The 19,827-nt window shown below is 45.1% G+C and overlaps 3 non-coding genes and 2 pseudogenes across 3 annotated transcripts; all 5 read left to right on the forward strand.

Moving 5' to 3' along the window:
• The first annotated feature begins 927 nt into the window (after window positions 1–927).
• On the forward strand, window positions 928–1,107 carry LOC132134726 (U2 spliceosomal RNA; annotated as a pseudogene).
• A 351-nt stretch (window positions 1,108–1,458) lies between these two features.
• LOC132134774 (U1 spliceosomal RNA) lies at window positions 1,459–1,622 on the forward strand. The gene has a single exon (XR_009429765.1). It is a non-coding gene; the product is annotated as a U1 spliceosomal RNA (small nuclear RNA).
• Window positions 1,623–12,042: 10,420 nt separating this feature from the next.
• Window positions 12,043–12,206, forward strand: LOC132134688 (U1 spliceosomal RNA). The gene has a single exon (XR_009429725.1). It is a non-coding gene; the product is annotated as a U1 spliceosomal RNA (small nuclear RNA).
• A 6,355-nt stretch (window positions 12,207–18,561) lies between these two features.
• LOC132134679 (U2 spliceosomal RNA) lies at window positions 18,562–18,738 on the forward strand (annotated as a pseudogene).
• Window positions 18,739–19,089: 351 nt separating this feature from the next.
• On the forward strand, window positions 19,090–19,253 carry LOC132134615 (U1 spliceosomal RNA). The gene has a single exon (XR_009429670.1). It is a non-coding gene; the product is annotated as a U1 spliceosomal RNA (small nuclear RNA).
• Window positions 19,254–19,827: the final 574 nt, after the last annotated feature.

The raw sequence follows: 19,827 nt of genomic DNA on the forward strand, positions 1-19,827 counted from the left end.
TGTTGGCTCACTTTTGGTTGGGCTGGCCTTTGAGGCATTTAACAGGGTGGAGTAATAGGGTACCTTGGTCACTGGATAGGCCTGAACATTATAAAGTGGCGGCAGACATCATTAAAGGGAATCCTTGGTGCTTGGAAGAGTCACTGTTGTTAAATCATAGGAAGCTGTATGATAGGTTGAAGGAGAGCTCTGTTAAGGAAGCTAGAGAGGCAGGGCCTCCAATTGAAGTGAACTGGTTGTCCTTGCAACCAGATTATTTGGTAGGGAGGTGTAAGGATGTGAACTGGTTGGCAGCATTAGGGAGGCTTCCAGTACGGGAGCGTTTATATAGGCATGGTCAGGGCAGATCTCCTTTGTGCCCAGTGGGTTGCGGGGAAGAAGAGACAATTGAGCACGCCTTGTGGTCATGTCCAGGAGCAGTGGCTTTATGGAAAGCAGTCACTGGCTGGTGGAGAGAGTGGGGAGGACCATTGATTACCCGGGACTTAGTGTTGTATGGAGTAGGGTTGGGAAATATAGAGAACAATCAGAGAAGAGTAGTATGGGTTACTATCTCAGAAGGGAAGCGTATCTTATGGGACTGGCGACTAAGGTGCCTGAGGAAGCAGTTGCCTGGTTTAGAACCTCAAAAGTTATTTTCAACACTTTTGGCTAGTTTGGTGAAAGAGGTAAATGGGTATAAGGTCGTTCATGGGGAGGAGGGGATGAGGGCTGTATGGGGGTGGGCTCCCTCGGGTAGGGGTGGGATAAAGTCTTGGGTGTTAAAAATTTAGTACTGGTTATGAGGTTCTGATTGTAATGTGTTGTATCTTCACTTTATGAAATGATTTTTGAGTTCGGAATGATTTTTTAGTTCTGTAGGCTTGGGACATGTATGTTCAGAAAATATGTATGCCTTTGTTGCAAGTGATTAATTTGTATGAGTGTATGGATTTAATAAAAAAAAAAAAAAAATCTGTTCTTATCAGTTTAATATCTGATACGTCCCCCATCCGGGGACTACATATTAAATGGATTTTAAGATCACGGAGCTGGAGCCGGGGCTTGCTCCGTCCACTCCAAGCATCGGCCTGGTATTGCAGTGTCTCCAGGAACGGTGTGCTTTCCCTTTTTGGGGATTGCCGTTTATTGTGTCGAATAGCAGAACAAGGAATGAGATCTGCCATGCTGTGGTGTATTGCGAACTTTTTTCCTGATGCGCCCTCCTGGGGTCTTGGACTCTTCCATGAACGATGCACCCACCTGAGGTCTTTCACAGACGAGGTGATGCATCGAATCAGGTGTGTTTGGTTAAAGAGAGTCATCTAAAACCGGCGTTGGGAAGCACCGGCCCATGAGCTTGGCAGTTTCCAGGCCAGTAACGGAAGGCACCCGTCCTTCCTTTCCTGGAGGGGGGCTAACCGTTGGTGTGGACGGTAGAGACGCAAATCATACCTCTGGCTGACCGACTGGGCCTTCATACTTACCTGGCAGGGGAGACACCATGATCAAGAAGGCGGTTCACCCAGGGCGAGGCTTGCCCATTGCACTCCGGCCATGCTGACCTCTGCGAATTCCCCAAATGCGGGAATCTCGACTGCATAATTTATGGTAGTGGGGGACTGCGTTCGCGCTCTCCCCTGAAATTCTTGGTGAAACAAAGCAGAAGAGGTTTTTTCCAGGTTTTTTTTTTTTCTGCGTTTCAGAATGGGGAGTTCTGTCACATGCGAGGTATGTGTTGTGCGCCTGTGAAACAAAGTCAGTTACACTCTTGAAAAATCGGACCCTGGTGGGTGGTTCAGTTCGAATATAGCACAGACCTTACTTTGAAAGTCGATTGGACTGACTGCAGCCTAGCTGTAGCTGTCTCCATGTTGTTTGGTTGTCCTTTTTCAATTGGTATTAATTTTGTTGTCGCTTACAGCGCCACCGAGTGGCCTGTCGCAGCGCCCTTTTTCACCTTGCTTCTGACTGAGCCCCTGCACAGGTGTGCCGATTTGGGTGAAGGGATCTCATTCCTTCCTGGAGTTATAGCCATTCGAGCCATCTCGGACACGCCACGTTAGCACGTTTTGAGGTCCCCTCGCCAAGGTGAATGGAAATTTCCACTTTTTTGGGATGATTATTGACAGGCAGACTCCAGAGAAGCTTTCTGTGCTGCTTTGGGTGGGACTGGGCCAAATACCTGGCGCTAGGTTGCAAAAGAAGGTTTTTGACAAAATCCCAAATACCCGAAAATTTTGTCAGAGCGACGAGCCAATCTGAGACCTGCGTCTGGTTTGGCTCGAGCCAAGGATTCCCATTACATAAGGCACGTGGCTCTGCGACGAACCGTTTGGGAGTTACGAGCGATGCCGTACTTTCCGTCACTGCAGTGCCAGCGTCAGGCCGAGCGTGACGAGTCCCGGTGACGTTGCAGACAGGGGAGGGTACTACCATCCCCCAGCGTTTTTAGGTCCCCCAGACTTACCAAAGCCGAGATGGGCATCGCCGTGTCCGGCTTCCTGCCCACTGCGTCTTAGCGGCATCGCTTCTCGGCCTTTTGGCTAAGATCACGTACCTTGTCAGACGGTTTAGACTGCGATCGCCTCTTGGAGGTTTCCTGACTCGAGATCTTTTTATATCTTGAGTCACACAACTTCGAGAGGTACATTGAACTCTGCTGCTTCGGGCTCCAACACGTTTTAAGGTAAGGTCTTTTAATTATTTATTTGGTTATTTATTATTGCATTTATTGTTGTTTTAAGTTTCTAGGCTGTTGGTGCCTCCATCATGTCGGCTGCCCGTGCCGGCGTGCGGAGGCACCACAGCGTGCGCTTTTGTTTTAAAGAGGTGAATGGCAAGCTCCTAGGGATGTCACATCTTGACTTCTCCAGAAAGTCCTTTTTTTTTTGGAGCGTCCATTCAGGTATAAGTTTGAGGGCTCGTGTACGTGGGTTAAGGGGACCTGCGCGCTGACCCCAAAAAATTTTTGACGGACGCGGCGTCGATGTCTGCCGGCCCACGGGAGACCCCTGACCGGCGCAGGAGGATCTGGACCCCCGAGGGGCCCCGCGGAAGCCCACCCAAATTTGAGGCCCCTACATGCCATTCAGCACTTCTCCACAGGGTGGCGCACGGAGCAGTACACCTCAGGTTTAAAACAGTGGCATTTACCCGAATGGGGGGTGTACGATTTTTTTGCCCACGAAACCTATATTTGTCCATTTGACCTTTAAAGTTACAGAATGACCACGGAACCGATGCGGACCCCCATCGGACCCCCAACCCGGGTCCCACGAACCCATTATTTGTCCATTTGACCATTATATTCACACAATGACTGCGGATCATCTGCAGACCCCTTGCGGACCCCCACCCTGGGTCCCACGAACCCACTATTTGTCCATTTGACCATTATATTCACACAATGACTGCGGATCATCTGCGGACCACTTGCGGACCCCCACCCTGGGTCCCACGAACCCACTATTTGTCCATTTGACCATTATGTTCACACAATGACTGCGGATCATCAGCGGACCACTTGCGGACCCCCACCCTGGGTCCCACGAACCCACTATTTGTCCATTTGACCATTATATTCACGGAATGACCACGGATCACATCCGGAACATTTGCGGACATATCCAAAATTGTGGTGAATGTTAACCAAAATGTCACAGATTTTGCCAAGCTGTAACTCCGCCAAAACGGGGCCAAACTGCACCAAACTCGGGTCAGAGTAAGACCTCCAGAAGGCCTACCGAACACCGATGCCCCCCCATCCATAACACCCCGGGGGGCGGAGTTATTGCCCCACACATTTTTGATAGTCAAATGGAAGGAAGAGACCTAGCAACTTGAAACTCGGTGACTTGATAGCCCTCAAAGGGCCCTCTCTGAAGCCACCTCCCCCAAGTCGATAGACCCCCGGGGGCCAGAGATACGGGCCCGCAAATGCAAAAAGTCCCAAAATTTGACCGGCAATAACTCACCCAAAAAGAGAGGAAAAAACACCAAACTCAGGTCAAAATTAGACCTTTGGGAGCTCTATCCGACTACACCAGCCCCATGTTCCTATGACCCCGGGGGTCCGAGTTACGGCCCCACAAAATGTGGAATTTGAACCGTTATAACTCAGGAACCGGAATACCCAGGAACTCGAGGGTGGTCGCATACGGTAGGCCCCTCGATCTTCTAGGGATCCCCCGAATTTTAGCCTCGGGGTCCACCGCTTCGCGGAGATATTAGCAAAAAAATAGTACCATCCACCCCCCTCATACCAACTCATCCATGCCGGCCAGGGTGCACCCTCCCTGGCTAGAAAAGGCAGCTCGAGGGGGGTGGAAGTCGGAAGAAAATTTTTTTTATGAAGCCTAGAGAAAACACTTGTACTGTAACTCAGGGCACTCAGAGGAATCCATTTTTGTAAGTTTTATCCCATTATACTGTAGAAATATGCATAGAAAAAATGGATTTTTTGGATTTTGGTTAATTTCACCACATGTGGTGAATGTTAACCAAAATGTCCCAGACTTTGCCAAGCTGTAACTCCGCCAAAACGGGGCCAAACTGCACCAAACTCGGGTCAGAGTAAGAACTCCAGAAGGCCTACCGAACACCGCTGCCCCCCCCATCCATAACACCCCGGGGGCGGAGTTATGGCCCCCCACATTTTTGATAGTCAAATGGAAGGAAGAGACCTAGCGACTTGAAACTTGGTGACTTGATAGCCCTCGAAGGGCCCTCTCTGAAGCCACCTCCCCCAAGTCGATAGACCCCCGGGGGCTAGAGATATGGACCCGCAAATGCAAAAAGTCCCAAAATTTGACCGGCCATAACTCACTCGGAAAGAAGGGAAACAACACCAAACTCTGGTCAAAATTAGACCTTTGGGAGCTCTATCCGACGACACCAGCCCCATGTTCCTATGACCCCGGGCGTCCGAGTTACGGCCCCCCAAAATGTGGGATTTGAACCGTTATAACTCAGGAACCGGACCACCCAGGAACTCGAGGGTGGTCGCATACGGTAGGTAATTTCAGCCCCGGGGTCCACCGCTTCGTGGAGATATTAGCAAGAGAATAGTACCATCCACCCCCCTCGCACCTACTCATCCATGCCGGCCAGGGTGCACCCTCCCCGGCTAGAGAAGGCAGCTCGAGGGGGGTGGAAGTCGGAAGAAATTTTTTTTTTATGAGGCCTAGAGAAAACAGTTGTACTGTACTCAGGGCACTCAAAGGAATCCATTTTTGTAAGTTTTATCCCATAATACTGTAGAAATATGCATAGAAAAAATGTTGGATTTTGGTTAATTTGCACCACAAATGTTGCAAGTCTTGCAGTATATTAAATAGCAATATTTTTTATTGTCAGTCTATTTCTCAAATCACTTCTAGTCTAATGAACTACACATGGGGCTATTTCATTTGTCACTTAACAGTTACTTTATTTGAAATCTTCCTAATTCCAATTTATCCATAATGTATTGTAAAATACGTTTTATAAAACAAGAGTGCACACTTTGCAGTCTATTTCTCATTCCACTTTTAGTCCAAACAACTTCAAATGGGACTATTTCCTTGGTCACTGACCAGTCTATTTCTCATTCCACTCATAGTCTAATGAACTACATATGGCACTATTTCATGGATCACTTGCCAGTCTATTTCTCATTAATTTTCTAGTCTAATAAACTACATATGGCACTATTTCCTTGATCACTTGCCAGTCTATTTCTCATTCAAAACTTTTAGTCTAATAAACTACAAAAAGTACTATATCCTTGGTCACTTACCAGTCTATTTCTCATTCCTTTTCTAGTCTAATAAACAATACATTTCACTATTTCAGTCTATTTCTCATTCAACTTCTAGTCTAATAATCAGTTTAACTGGTGATGATGATCGGCCTGAATAAATTTGAAATAGAAGTGTATTAATGTGAAAACATATGGCACTATTTCATGGATCACTTGCCAGTCTATTTCTCATTCATTTTTATAGTCTAATAAACTACATATGGCACTATTTCCTTGATCACTTGCCAGTTTATTTCTTATTCAAACTTTTAGTCTAATAAGCTACAAAAAGTACTATTTCCTTGGTCACTTACCAGACTATTTCTCATTCCTTTTCTAGTCTAATAAACAATACATTTCACTATTTCAGTCTATTTCTCATTCAACTTCTAGTCTAATAATCAGTTTAACTGGTGATGATGATCGGCCTGAATAAATTTGAAATAGAAGTGTATTAATGTGAAAACATATGGCACTATTTCATGGATCACTTGCCAGTCTATTTCTCAGTAATTTTATAGTCTAATAAACTACATATGGCACTATTTGCTTGATCCCTTGCCAGTCTATTTCTTATTCAAAACTTTTAGTCTAATAAACTACAAAAAGTACTATTTCCTTGGTGACTTACCAGTCAATTTCTCATTCCTTTTCTAGTCTAATAAACAATACATTTCACTATTTCAGTCTATTTCTCATTCAACTTCTAGTCTAATAATCAGTTTAACTGGTTATGATGATCGGCCTGAATACATTTGAAATAGAAGTGTATTAATGTGAAAACATATGGCACTATTTCATGGATCACTTGCCAGTCTATTTCTCATTCATTTCATAGTCTAATAAACTACATATGGCACTATTTCCTTGATCACTTGCCAGTCTATTTCTTATTCAAAACTTTTAGTCTAATAAACTACAAAAAGTACTATTTCCTTGGTCACTTACCAGTCTATTTCTCATTCCTTTTCTAGTCTAATAAACAATACATTTCACTATTTCAGTCTATTTCTCATTCAACTTCTAGTCTAATAATCAGTTTAACTGGTTATGATGATCGGCCTGAATACATTTGAAATAGAAGTGTATTTATGTGAAAACATCCTAATTTCAAGTTATTCAAAATATAGTAAAATATGTTTTTATTAAACATTTTATGTATAGAAATACTATATATTTATTATGTATTTATTACATATACTTTTTTATTTACACACAATATATAAATATGTTTAAATTATTTTTATTACAAGTAATATATATTTGTGTGTGTGTGTGTGTGTGTGTGTGTGTGTGAATGTGTGTGTTTGTAAAGTAATGACACCTTAATTCAATTTCAAATATTTATTGAACTTTTTGTTTTGCAGACATTGTAAAGTCAAAATCAAAAATGCCTCAAAGTTCTGTACAAAAAAACACAATATATAAAAAGTATAATAGGAAACATGCATTATATAAGAAAAATAAAATAAATAAATAAACATGTTCAGAAAGATTCAGAGCAAACTGACATTAACCTTAACTATAACTATTTACAAAAAAAAGAAAAAAGAAAAATGGAACAGGCTATCAAAACAAATAAAAAGATAACCTTACTTTTTTATCGTAGAAATAAAAGGAGTAGAACAATTATCATAAAAAATATCAAAACAAACAATTTAAATAGCTGCATAAATTATTTACGGGGATTTTTTTTTTAATTTCTCCTGTCTCTTTTTTACTTGCTGCACCAGCTTTTTAGACGCTATTTCCTGTGGTGATTTAAGTGGGGAGTTCTTCACCATCAGTCTGCGTCTGAGGACCATCTTCATTAATGTGCTTCTTTCCTTATAGAAATAATAAGAAAGGCAAAGTGTTAGTGAACATGTCTACTTGTCACAAACAGTTAAACCAATCCATGGGAAATTGTACTTACTGAAGCAGATTTCCCAGACTTCTGGCCTTCTTCAGCATCGGGAGGGCTGTCGGAGAGCGTTGGGCTGGTGGATGAGGACTTTTCCTCAGCTGGCATCTTGTGGGGTTTTGTCGTCTTTCTTCTCTTGGCACCTTGCTGCCTTGGACTATCAGCTTCCTCACCCACCACAGCTGTATCAAAGAGGCGACGGTGTTCTGCTGCCTGCTTTGCATTAAGGTTGAGGGCATAAAACCTGTCAGCTGTGGTGGTGTCGTGGCACATGAACTGTGCCACTTTGTGCCTATCTTCCGGGCAGTGAGTGTTCTTTGCCTTTTTGGAGAGAGAACAGCATAGGCAAAGAGTTAGAAAAAAACACACCAGAAACTCATAAAGCCGGGACAAGTACAGGAATGCTTACATGGGTGGCGATGGTAGTCCTCACATCAGTAAATGTGGGTGTGCCTGGTAACCCCATGCTCGCCCACGCATCCTGAAAATACTTGTTCAAGTTTTTGCAGGAGCTGGCCTTTGAGGTAAAGAAGAAGTAGTTTGCAACTCGTCCCCCTACCAAGTTGGACCGGGGTGAAAGGAATTCCTCAAGCCACCCATACTCCTCCTGGTCCAGGGCCAGCTGGGCTGCACCAAAGGCCTGGTTGGTCTTGTGGGCTGATATCTTTAGAAACAGTGAGAAGTGGCATAAGCTGAGTTTTATTTTAAAGAAAACCATGTGGACAACAAGAGACAGAGAGAGAGAGAACCACTCACATTAATGACAAAGTGGCCATCTGTAGATGTCGCACGGGCATCCTCCACCTCTTTAATTGTTAAATTTTGGAACACCCCTCCACGGTGACCATAAATGCTGGCCCAGTAAGTGGTGAGGTGTCCATAAAAAGACCATTGGTCCTTTTTCTCAGGACTAGTCTTCAGACGATCTTCACAGAAAAAAAGAGAAGCATAAAGGATCACATTGATCGCCAAATAATGAGAGGAGAAAGGATTCAAAAACTTATCCAGAATCTCAGGAATAATTTTTTTGGCAGAGTCCCGGCAAGCTCGCAGTGTGGCTTTAGGGATCAGGCGGGCCTCCTTGGCTTGTTTTACAGCCAGCTCGTGGACTGCCACGCTGCGCTTTACTGGGCGGGTCAAGTTCTGGATTTCCCTCCTAATCCCAATGAAAGCCACACGGGAGAGCCGGCATGTGGGCGGCTGGGTCTCATTAAGATATTTGAGGAACTGTGCCACATTTTTTAGGTAATGGTGCACAGTTGGCTCTGTAATGTTGCATTTCCTTAAAAAAGACAGCCAGGACCGGACCTTTGCCCTGTTGTCCAAAAACATCAAGCTGGCCTGATTGGTCTGGCCAGCTGACATATATGAAATAAAAAATTTTATTCTAAAAATCTTTGAGGACACATTATTTATTAATTTCGGAGTGGGGTTGATGCCCTCCCAGTGGGCCCTGGACTCCTCAATGAGCTGATCTGCAAAAAGAAAGCACAAGAGAAGGACCAGGTGAGTCAGGTCGATAACATAGAGGTAAACACTAACAAACATTATTATTATTATTATTATATTAAATTAAATTAAATTAAATATATAATAAACTATATTATATATATATATATATATATATATATATATATATATATATATATATATATATATATATATACATACATAATATGTGTGTGTATATGTATAATTATATTACTTTAATTTTCTAGTCTAATAAACTACAAATGGTACTATTTCCTTCGTCACTTATCAGTCTATTTCTCATTTCTCTTGTAGTCTAACAAACTATAAATGGGGCTATTTCCTTGGTTCACTTACCAGTCTATTTCTAATTCAACTTCTAGTCTAATGAACAACAAATGAGATTATTTCCTTGGTTCACTTACCAGTCTATTTCTCAGGTAACTTCTAGTCTAATAATCTACAAATAGGAGATTTATTAATGAAAGTTATTGTATGGTGTTATCAAAGTGACAAGTGTCATACTCACTTAGGGCTGGCACGTGGTCCGGAAAGGGGTATGGTGCATCGGAGGAGTGGGCCTTCTTTGAAGGCCCGGCGACCTCCTCCTCGGGTCCTGTGGCTGGCTCTGCCTCAGGCCTGGTGGCTGGCTCTTCATCTAGTCTGTCAACCTGCGACTCTGAGCACTCCTCCTCCCCAGGGCTGTTGAGGGCCGATAGCAGACTATGTGTTGCCCGTGCAACCTGCCTAGAGGGGGTGGGATTTGACCGCTTCCTCAGCTGCCGGTACCGCCGTGAGAAGCTCTCCCAGAAGCAATGGATAGGAGAAGCTTGCGCTCCTTCACATTCCGCACCTTGTGAAAGACACGAAGGTGTTGGCTTAGCTGATTATAGCCACGAAAGCACAAGGGACAGTCGTCCAAAGCCATATCTACTTTTGTTAAAACACTAAAGGATGAATAGCAAAAGGATGAATGCAAGGGACACTGCCCAAGCATTGGTTACTTACATAACTTTTTAGGTCCCATTTGTAGTCTGTTAATACAACTTTGAGTCTAATACATTAGAGAGCACAATTTGCAGTCTATTTCTCATTACACTTCTAGTTTAATAAACTACAAATTTGACTATTCCTTTGATTCACTCACCAGTCTATTTTCCATTCTTTTTCTAGTCTAATAAACTACAAATGGGACTATTCCCTTGGATCACTTACCAGTCTATTTCTCATTCAACTTCTAGTCTAATAAACTACAAATAGTACTATTTCCTTGGTCACCTACCAGTCTATTTCTCATTCATTTTCTAGTCTGATAAACTACAAATATGACTATTTCCTTGATTCAGTTACCAGTCTATTTTTCATACCACCTCTAGTCTAAGAAACTACAAATGGAACTATTTTCTTGGTCACTTACCAGTCTATTTGTCATTCCACTTTTAGTCTAATAAACTGTAAATTACCTTGGTCCCTTACCAGTCTATTTCCCATTCATTTTCTAGTCTAATGACTAATGACATCCACCCCCCTCGCACCTACTCATCCATGCCGGCCAGGGTGCACCCTCCCCGGCTAGAGAAGGCAGCTTGAGGGGGGTGGAAGTCGGAAGAAAATTTTTTTTATGAGGCCTAGAGAAAACACTTGTACTGTACTCAGGGCACTCAGGGAATCCATTTTAGTAAGTTTTATCCCATTATACTGTAGAAATATGCATAGAAAAACGTCAGACCAGGGGGCCGTCTATCCGACGACACTAGCCCCATGTCCCTATGACCCCGGGGGTCAAAACGGCCAAAACGGGGCCAAACTGCACCAAACTCAGGACGGAGTAAGACCTCCAGAAGGCCTACCGAACACCGCTGTCCCCCCATCCATAACACCCCGGGGGGCGAATTTATGGCCCCCCACATTTTTGATAGTCAAATGGAAGGAAGAGACCTAGCGACTTGAAACTCGGTGACTTGATAGCCCTCAAAGGGCCCTCTCTGAACCCACCTCCCACAAGTCGATAGACCCCGGGGGCCAGAGATACGGGCCCGCAAATGCAAAAAGTCCCAAAATTTGACCGGCCATAACTCACCCAAAGAGAAGGGAAAAAACACCAAACTCTGGTCAAAATTAGACCTTTGGGAGCTCTATCCGACGACACTAGCCCCATGTCCCTATGACACCGGGGGTCCGAGTTACGGCCCCCCAAAATGTGGAATTTGAACCGTTATAACTCAGGAACTGGACCACCCAGGAACTCGAGGATGGTCGCATACGGTAGGCCCCTCGACCCCTAGGGATCCCCCGAATTTAGCAAAAAAATAGTACCGTCCACCCCCCTCGTACCTACTCATCCATGCCGGCCAGGGTGCACGCTCCCTGGCTAGAAAAGGCAGCTCGAGGGGGGTGGAAGTCGGAAGAAATTTTTTTATGAGGCCTAGAGAAAACAGTTGTACTGTACTCAGGGCACTCAGAGGAATCCATTTTTGTAAGTTTTATCCCATAATACTGTAGAATTTGCATAAAAATGAGCGTTGAATTTTGGCACACATGTGCACCACATGTGGTGCGTATCTCACTTTTCATTTAATAGCAACTGTATTTGCAACAAGGAATGAGATCTGCCATGCAGTGGTGTATTGCGAACTTTTTTCCTGATGCGCCCTCCTGGGGTCTTGGACTCTTCCACGAACGATGCACCCACCTGAGGTCTTTCACAGACGAGGTGATGCACCGAATCAGGTGTGTTTGGTTAAAGAGAGTCATCTAAAACCGGCGTTGGGAAGCCCCGGCCCATGAGCTTGGCAGTTTCCAGGCCAGTAACGGAAGGCACCCATCCTTCCTTTCCTGGAGGGGGGCTAACCGTTGGTGTGGACGGTAGAGACGCAAATCATACCTCTGGCTGACCGCCTGGGCCTTCATACTTACCTGGCAGGGGAGACACCATGATCAAGAAGGCGGTTCACCCAGGGCGAGGCTTGCCCATTGCACTCCGGCCATGCTGACCCCTGCGAATTCCCCAAATGCGGGAATCTCGACTGCATAATTTATGGTAGTGGGGGACTGCGTTCGCGCTCTCCCCTGAAATTGTTGGTGAAACAAAGCAGAAGAGGTTTTTTTTGCGTTTTGCGTTTTTTTTTGCGTTTCAGAATGGGGAGTTCTGTCACATGCGAGGTATGTGTTGTGCGCCTGTGAAACAAAGTCAGTTACGCTCTTGAAAAATCGGACCCTGGTGGGTGGTTCAGTTCGAATATAGCACAGACCTTACTTTGAAAGTCGATTGGACTGACTGCAGCCTAGCTGTAGCTGTCTCCATGTTGTTTGGTTGTCCTTTTTCAATTGGTATTAATTTTGTTGTCGCTTACAGCGCCACCGAGTGGCCTGTCGCAGCGCCCTTTTTCACCTGGCCTCTGACTGAGCCCCTGCACAGGTGTGCCGATTTGGGTGAAGGGATCTCATTCCTTCCTGGAGTTATAGCCATTCGAGCCATCTCGGACACGCCACCTTAGCACGTTTTGAGGTCCCCTCGCCAAGGTGAATGGAAATTTCCACTTTTTTGGGATGATTATTGACAGGCAGACTCCAAAGAAGCTTTCTGTGCTGCTTTGGGTGGGACTGGGCCAAATACCTGGCGCTAGGTTGCAAAAGAAGGTTTTCGACAAAATCCCAAATACCCGAAAATTCCGTCAGAGCGACGAGCCAATCTGAGACCTGCGTCTGGTTCGGCTCGAGCCAAGGATTCCCATGACATAAGGCACGTGGCTCTGCGACGAACCGCTTGGGAATTACGAGCGATGCCGTACTTTCCGTCGCTGCAGTGCCAGCGTCAGGCCGAGCGTGACGAGGCCCGGTGACGTTGCAGACAGGGGAGGGTACTACCATCCCCCAGCGTTTTTAGGTCCCCCAGACTTACCAAAGCCGAGATGGGCATCGCCGTGTCCGGCTTCCTCCCCGCTGCGTCTTAGTGGCATCGCTTCACGGCCTTTTGGCTAAGATCACATATCTTGTCGGACGGTTGAGACTGCGATCGCCTCTTGGAGGTTTCCTGACTAGAGATCTTTTTATATCTTGAGTCACACAACTTCGAGAGGTACATTGAACTCTGCTGCTTCGGGCTAAAACAAGTTTTAAGGTAAGGTCTTTTAATTATTTATTTGGTTATTTATTATTGTATTTATTGTTGTTTTAAGTTTTTAGGCTGTTGGTGCCTCCACCATGTCGGCTGCCCGTGCCGGCGTGCGGAGGCACCACAGCGTGCGTTTTTTATTCAGGCAGGTTGAGGGGAAGCTCCTTGGAATGTCCCGTATAGCTGATCCAAAAGACCTTAGCTTTTAGATCTGACGACCTGAATTGTTTGATGACTCTGCCCTTGAACAAAGGATTTGATGTCAGTTTTAAAACTGCTTCCCTGCTTAATGACTTTTGGCAAAGGTTTGATTCAGTTAAAGCCCAGTTCTCCATGTTCACTGTCGAGAAACTTTCTGATAACACACTTAAAACTGTGATTGTAAGGATGTTCAATGAAACAGTGACTGGAGATGATATTTATGTTTGGTTGGGTAGATTTTGCACTGTTCGAGGCCAGCCTGTCAAAGTGTTAGATGAAGATGGCATTTGGACATGCTCCTGGCGAATTCCCATTAAACAATGGGAAGACGCTGGGGGCTACCAGGGCCTGAAACATCTGCCTTCCATGATTGTGCTCGGAGAGAGCAGAGGCTACATACCAAACTCTGCAGGAAGGGTTGCAGGTTTGGTCATCTCGCTGAAGCATGCCAAGAGTTAGTATGTGGGAAGTGTAGAGAAATTGGTCACAGTTTGATTATTGTACCAATTTCAGACGGTGCAATCTTTGTGGAGAAACAAACCACCTCTACAGAGACTGCCCTAAAAGTTTTGCCAACAAGCTCAAAATGGCCGCCCCACATGGGCAACAAACGAATGAACAAAGGAAAGAGGAGGCGGTCCCTGAGGTTTTGGCGGGAATTTCAAATTCCCAGCCGGCCTCAGGGATTGGGCAGGAAGGAGAAAGTGGGACGGCCACAGGGGCGGAGGCAACGGAACAGGAAATGGTCATGGAAGGAGAGGAAAGTGAGGAAAAAACCAATTCCTCACTAGTAACAGTTTCGGATGGGGTGCAGGAATCTACCGGGAGTGAGACAGAGTGTTCACTCCCTAACGCTCAGGTGCAAAAAAGACCTGCGGGGTCTCCTCTGATTGTAACGGAGGAGAAAAAATCTAGGGCAGCATATAAGCTTGATAGTATCGATTCGGTAGATCTGGAGCGCATGTGGCCCCTAGAGTCCCCTAATGAGGTATCCTTTTTGCACATTAAGCTAACAGCATCGTCGCCAAAAGAGGCACAAGAGGTTTCCTCTGTGGCCTCTGAAGCGACAGGCATTTGCCCTCCTGATCCCAGCTCGTCTGAGGAAAAGGAAAGGCAAATGCAACAAGATATAACATGATTTTAATCGTATCTTTGTAGTCTTTTTACTGTCTTCTGTTTTAAATGTCTTATACCTTTTTAACCCTACTGCTCATGGCCCTCACCATCTCTACTATCAATGTAAGAAGTGTGAGGTCCACCATTAGAGCACAGAGTATTTTGTCCCTTTTAAAATCTTTTAAGTCAGATTTGTTTTTATTACAAGAGTGTTCTCTGCCCTTTTTAACTAGGTACAAGAAAATGGAGGAGCTATGGTCCGTAGGAGCCTCCATATGGAGCGGATCAAATTTTAACAAAAATGACGGAGTTGCGGTTTTAATTAATAATCCTAACATCTTGGTGAAGGGCAGCACTGTGGTGAGGCAAGGCCGGGCACTTTTAGTAAATCTGACCTTTTTAGACAGGGATTTTAATGTTCTTAATGTATATGGTTTTACGGAAAAGAATGAAAGATATGAGCTTTTAGAAGACTTGCAACCCCACATGCTAGGTAGGGCCCCCCTAATGGTAGCAGGGGATTTTAATTGTGTTTTATCCAAAACAGACAGGAAAAGGGTAGGGGAGGATTTTAGAGTGGACAAAACGTCGGTGTTATTGCAGGGTTTAGTCAGAGATTTTAATTTAGTCGACTGTTTTAAAATTCTGCATCAAAGAGAGGAGGGCTTCACCTGGTTCAGTGGTGATAGTACCAAAGCCTCTCGAATCGACTACGTTTTTACAAGGGACTGCCCGCCGACCGATGCTACATTAACCCCCCCTCTTTTTCTCTGATCACATAATGCTGTCTTGCACCCTTTCACTGCCCATGGGTGTGACGGTAGGGGGAGGGCTGTGGAAGCTGAACTGTTCCCTGTTGGAAGACAAGGATATAGTTTTAGAATATAGGGAACAGTTCAGCCAATGGCAGACCCTCCAAGACTTTTACGATACACGTGCACAGTGGTGGGAGATGGTAAAGGACCGGACAAGACAGTTTTTTAGAAAGATAGGGAAAGAAAAGAAGAGTAGGGAAAAGAAACGCATGTTGGGGTTGCAGAAAAGACTACAAAGGTATTTTAATCTTTTAAATAATGGTTTTGATTTTATCGACGAAATTCAGGAAGTAAAAAAAGAAATGTCAGTTTTAGCCAATATAAAAAGTAAAGGGGTCCTTTTAAGAAGTAAAGAGAGAGAAATAGAAAAAGGCGAAAAGTGTACCAGATATTTTTTTAAGAAAATAATAACAAGGGGTGGGGGGTTAACCAGGGTTAAAACAGGGGATAGGGAGGTTAACACAACAAAAGAGATTTTAGAGGATGTGGAAAAATTTTATGGGGCATTATATAGTTTTAAAAAGGTACACTTTGACACTGCAAAAGAAGTTTTAAATTTTATTGAGGAAAGGGTTGACTGTCAAAATGAGATTTTAACCCAAGATTTTAACATCTTAGAAATCCAAAAAGCACTTGGAGGTTTTAAGAAGGGGAAGTCCCCAGGAGTGGATGGACTTCCCCTAGAGTTTTATCTAACATTTTGGGACATTTTAGGACAAGAGCTTTTGACAGTTTTTAAAGAGTTTGAGACCCTCGACATACTTCCAGACAGTTTTAGAATAGGGATAGTTTCTTTACTTCACAAAAAAGGTGACCGGACTGACTTAAAAAACTGGAGACCCATAACACTTTTAAATTTTGATTATAAACTTTTTAGCAAAATTTTAGCAACACGCATGTCAACGGCTTTAGAGGACGTGATTCACCCGGATCAAGCTTGTTCTGTGCCCGGAAGAAAGATAACAGACAGCCTAGTACTGATCAGAGACGCCATCTGTTATGCGAGAGACAGAAATATTCGGCTAGTAGTCCTAAATTTAGACTTTGAAAAAGCATTTGACCGAGTCTCGCACCAGTACCTTTTTCAGGTACTGCAAAAAATGGGTTTTCCAACAAAGAGGTTTGTAGCCTGGGTGGGACTGCTGTACAAGGGACTAGTCAGCAAATTCCTTGTAAACGGGCATCTTTCCAAAACTGTGAACATACACAGTGGTGTCCATCAGGGATGTCCTTTATCTCCTCTCCTGTATGTGGCTTGTATCGAGCCACTGGCACAGATCTTGAGAAAGGATAAATGGGTCAAAGGACTGGACGTTCCTGGGACGGGTGGACTGACAGCGACTTGTGCCTTATACATGGACGATGTTACTCTTTTAACCACGGACATTTTATCTATACGAAGAGCACTGGACTTGACTGACTGGTACGGTCGGGCCTCGGGCGCCAAACTCAATAGAAACAAGTCTGAGGCCCAGCTCTTCGGGCCGTGGGGGGACGTGGACACAGGAGGACTTTAAAATTTTAGGTGTAAAATTTGATAAAGAGGGTGGAGGACGGGAAAACTGGACTGACTTGCTAGGGAAAGTTAGGAAAAGACTAGGGTTTTGGGGACTAAGACAGTTGACGATTGAAGGTAAAATTTTTATTTTTAAATATGTGATTTTACCTCTGATTTTACTTGTCTGTTCTGTTTTTAGCCCCCCTCGGTGGTTCCTGGTGAAACTGGAGAGGGCGGTGTTTTACTTCCTGTGGGGGTCCAAGTGGGAGTGCCTGAAGAGGGAGACAGTCAAGAAAAGGCCAGAGAACGTTGGAAAAGGCCTCCCAGACCCCCACCTGTTTTTAGGCAGCCGCTTCACCGCCTTGCACATCAGTTATGCCATGACCCCATCCAAAGAAAACAAGACGGCTGCAATGGCGCGATTTTGGATGGGGTCTTACCTAAGAACTTAGAAAATTTTACCAGTAGATTTGAAAACCCCAGTGTCTTTTAACTTGCCTAAAGACTACAGTTTTATAAAAAAGTTTTTAAAGAAATACCTTTTAGAGAGTGAAGATGTCACCATTTAACTAAACACAAGTCTCTCATTTCTGTTGTGCAGGACCGGAAGCCGGTGAGTCCAGTTCCGGGCCTCACACTAAGTGAGGCCAAACAAGTTTGGCGGAATGCGGCTCACCCTGCTCTCCAGAACAGGCACAAGGACTTATCGTGGATGGTGGCTCATGAGATCCTCCCGGTCAGGGCGGTTATGCACTCCAGAGGCATGGCCAAAAACCCCATCTGCCCTCGGTCCGGCTGCAATTCCCCGGAAACCGCCCACCACCTGCTCTGGGACTGCAGCACTGCGCGGGACCTGTGGGCCAAGACCGGCTCCCCGTGTATTTCCCATGCCTACCAGCAGGTGGGGCCCAGTTCGGGTACCAGCTCGCCATCCTTGGCATGGGCCGGGGCTTGAAGGACTTGACGGCACAGAAATTTACCTCGCTCTGGCTCACCCTCAACGTCATCAAGGATGCCATCTGGGCCACCAGAAACCTGCTGGTGGGGAAGCGCGTTACGGTAACCCTCCATGCATGCGAGCTAAAGGTAACATCAAGGCTGCAGGGGTACCGGACGACGATATTCGGACGGGGGGGCCGGGGTCGCACAGAGAGGGTCCCGGCAGGCACCGACCCTGGCTGCCCGTAGATGCACCCTAACCATTCTGGCTATGGGAACAGCGGGCCAGCGGGCCGGAGGAGAGGGGATCTCCGCTGAGCCCGTAAAGTAGCATCTCATGTCCCTGTTCTGGAGAGTGGGGTGAAGACCGACTTGATGAGGACTCACCCCCGGTCTTGCACAACAGATGGTTTTTTTTATTGGTTTTTATCCAATAAATTGGTTTTTATGGTGTTTTATCAATGAAATTGGTTTTATTAACATGCATATGAGGCTTGTTTGCTTTTTTAAATTTGTATTTTACTTTTGAAACCGATCACACCTTTTAAACACACCTCAAATATGGACTTTTAAAAACAAGCAAAACACTGTGGTTTTAATCAAATGTTTTTTAACAATGATTGTTTCTTTCATTTTACCATGTGTATTTATTATATATAATATGGCTTGTTTTAATGTGTGCTTGAAAAGAAAAATGTGTGTGAAAGTAAAAATGCAAATGGAAAAAATGTAACTGTTGACAATAAAACTTTTTCGAAAGAAAAAAAATCTGTTCTTATCAGTTTAATATCTGATACGTCCCCCATCCGGGGACTACATATTAAATGGATTTTTAGATCATGGAGCTGGAGCCGGGGCTTGCTCCGTCCACTCCAAGCATCGGCCTGGTATTGCAGTGTCTCCAGGAACGGTGTGCTTTCCCTTTTTGGGGATTGCCGTTTATTGTGTCGAATAGCAGAACAAGGAATGAGATCTGCCATGCTGTGGTGTATTGCGAACTTTTTTCCTGATGCGCCCTCCTGGGGTCTTGGACTCTTCCACGAACGATGCACCCACCTGAGGTCTTTCACAGACGAGGTGATGCATCGAATCAGGTGTGTTTGGTTAAAGAGAGTCATCTAAAACCGGCGTTGGGAAGCACCGGCCCATGAGCTTGGCAGTTTCCAGGCCAGTAACGGAAGGCACCCGTCCTTCCTTTCCTGGAGGGGGGCTAACCATTGGTGTGGACGGTAGAGACGCAAATCATACCTCTGGCTGATCGCCTGGGCCTTCATACTTACCTGGCAAGGGATACACCATGATCAAGAAGGCGGTTCACCCAGGGCGAGGCTTGGCCATTGCACTCCGGCCATGCTGACCCCTGCGAATTCCCCAAATGCGGGAATCTCGACTGCATAATTTATGGTAGTGGGGGACTGCGTTCGCGCTCTCCCCTGAAATTGTTGGTGAAACAAAGGAGAAGAGGTTTTTTCCAGGTTTTTTTTTTTTTTGCATTTCAGAATGGGGAGTTCTATCACATGCGAGGTATGTGTTGTGCGCCTGTGAAACAAAGTCAGTTACGCTCTTGAAAAATCGGACCTTGGTGGGTGGTTCAGTTCGAATATAGCACAGACCTTACTTTGAAAGTCGATTGGACTGACTGCAGCCTAGCTGTAGCTGTCTCCATGTTGTTTGATTGTCCTTTTTCAATTGGTATTAATTTTGTTGTCGCTTACAGCGCCACCGAGTGGCCTGTCGCAGCGCCCTTTTTCACCTGGCCTCTGACTGAGCCCCTGCACAGGTGTGCCGATTTGGGTGAAGGGATCTCATTCCTTCCTGGAGTTATAGCCATTCGAGCCATCTCGGACAAGCCACCTTAGCACGTTTTGAGGTCCCCTCGCCAAGGTGAATGGAAATTTCCACTTTTTTGGGATGATTATTGACAGACAGACTCCAGAGAAGCTTTCTGTGCTGCTTTGGGTGGGACTGGGCCAAATACCTGGCGCTAGGTTGCAAAAGAAGGTTTTTGAC

Source organism: Carassius carassius, unplaced genomic scaffold, assembly GCF_963082965.1.
Source record: "Carassius carassius unplaced genomic scaffold, fCarCar2.1 SCAFFOLD_61, whole genome shotgun sequence".
Lineage (NCBI taxonomy): Eukaryota > Metazoa > Chordata > Actinopteri > Cypriniformes > Cyprinidae > Carassius > Carassius carassius.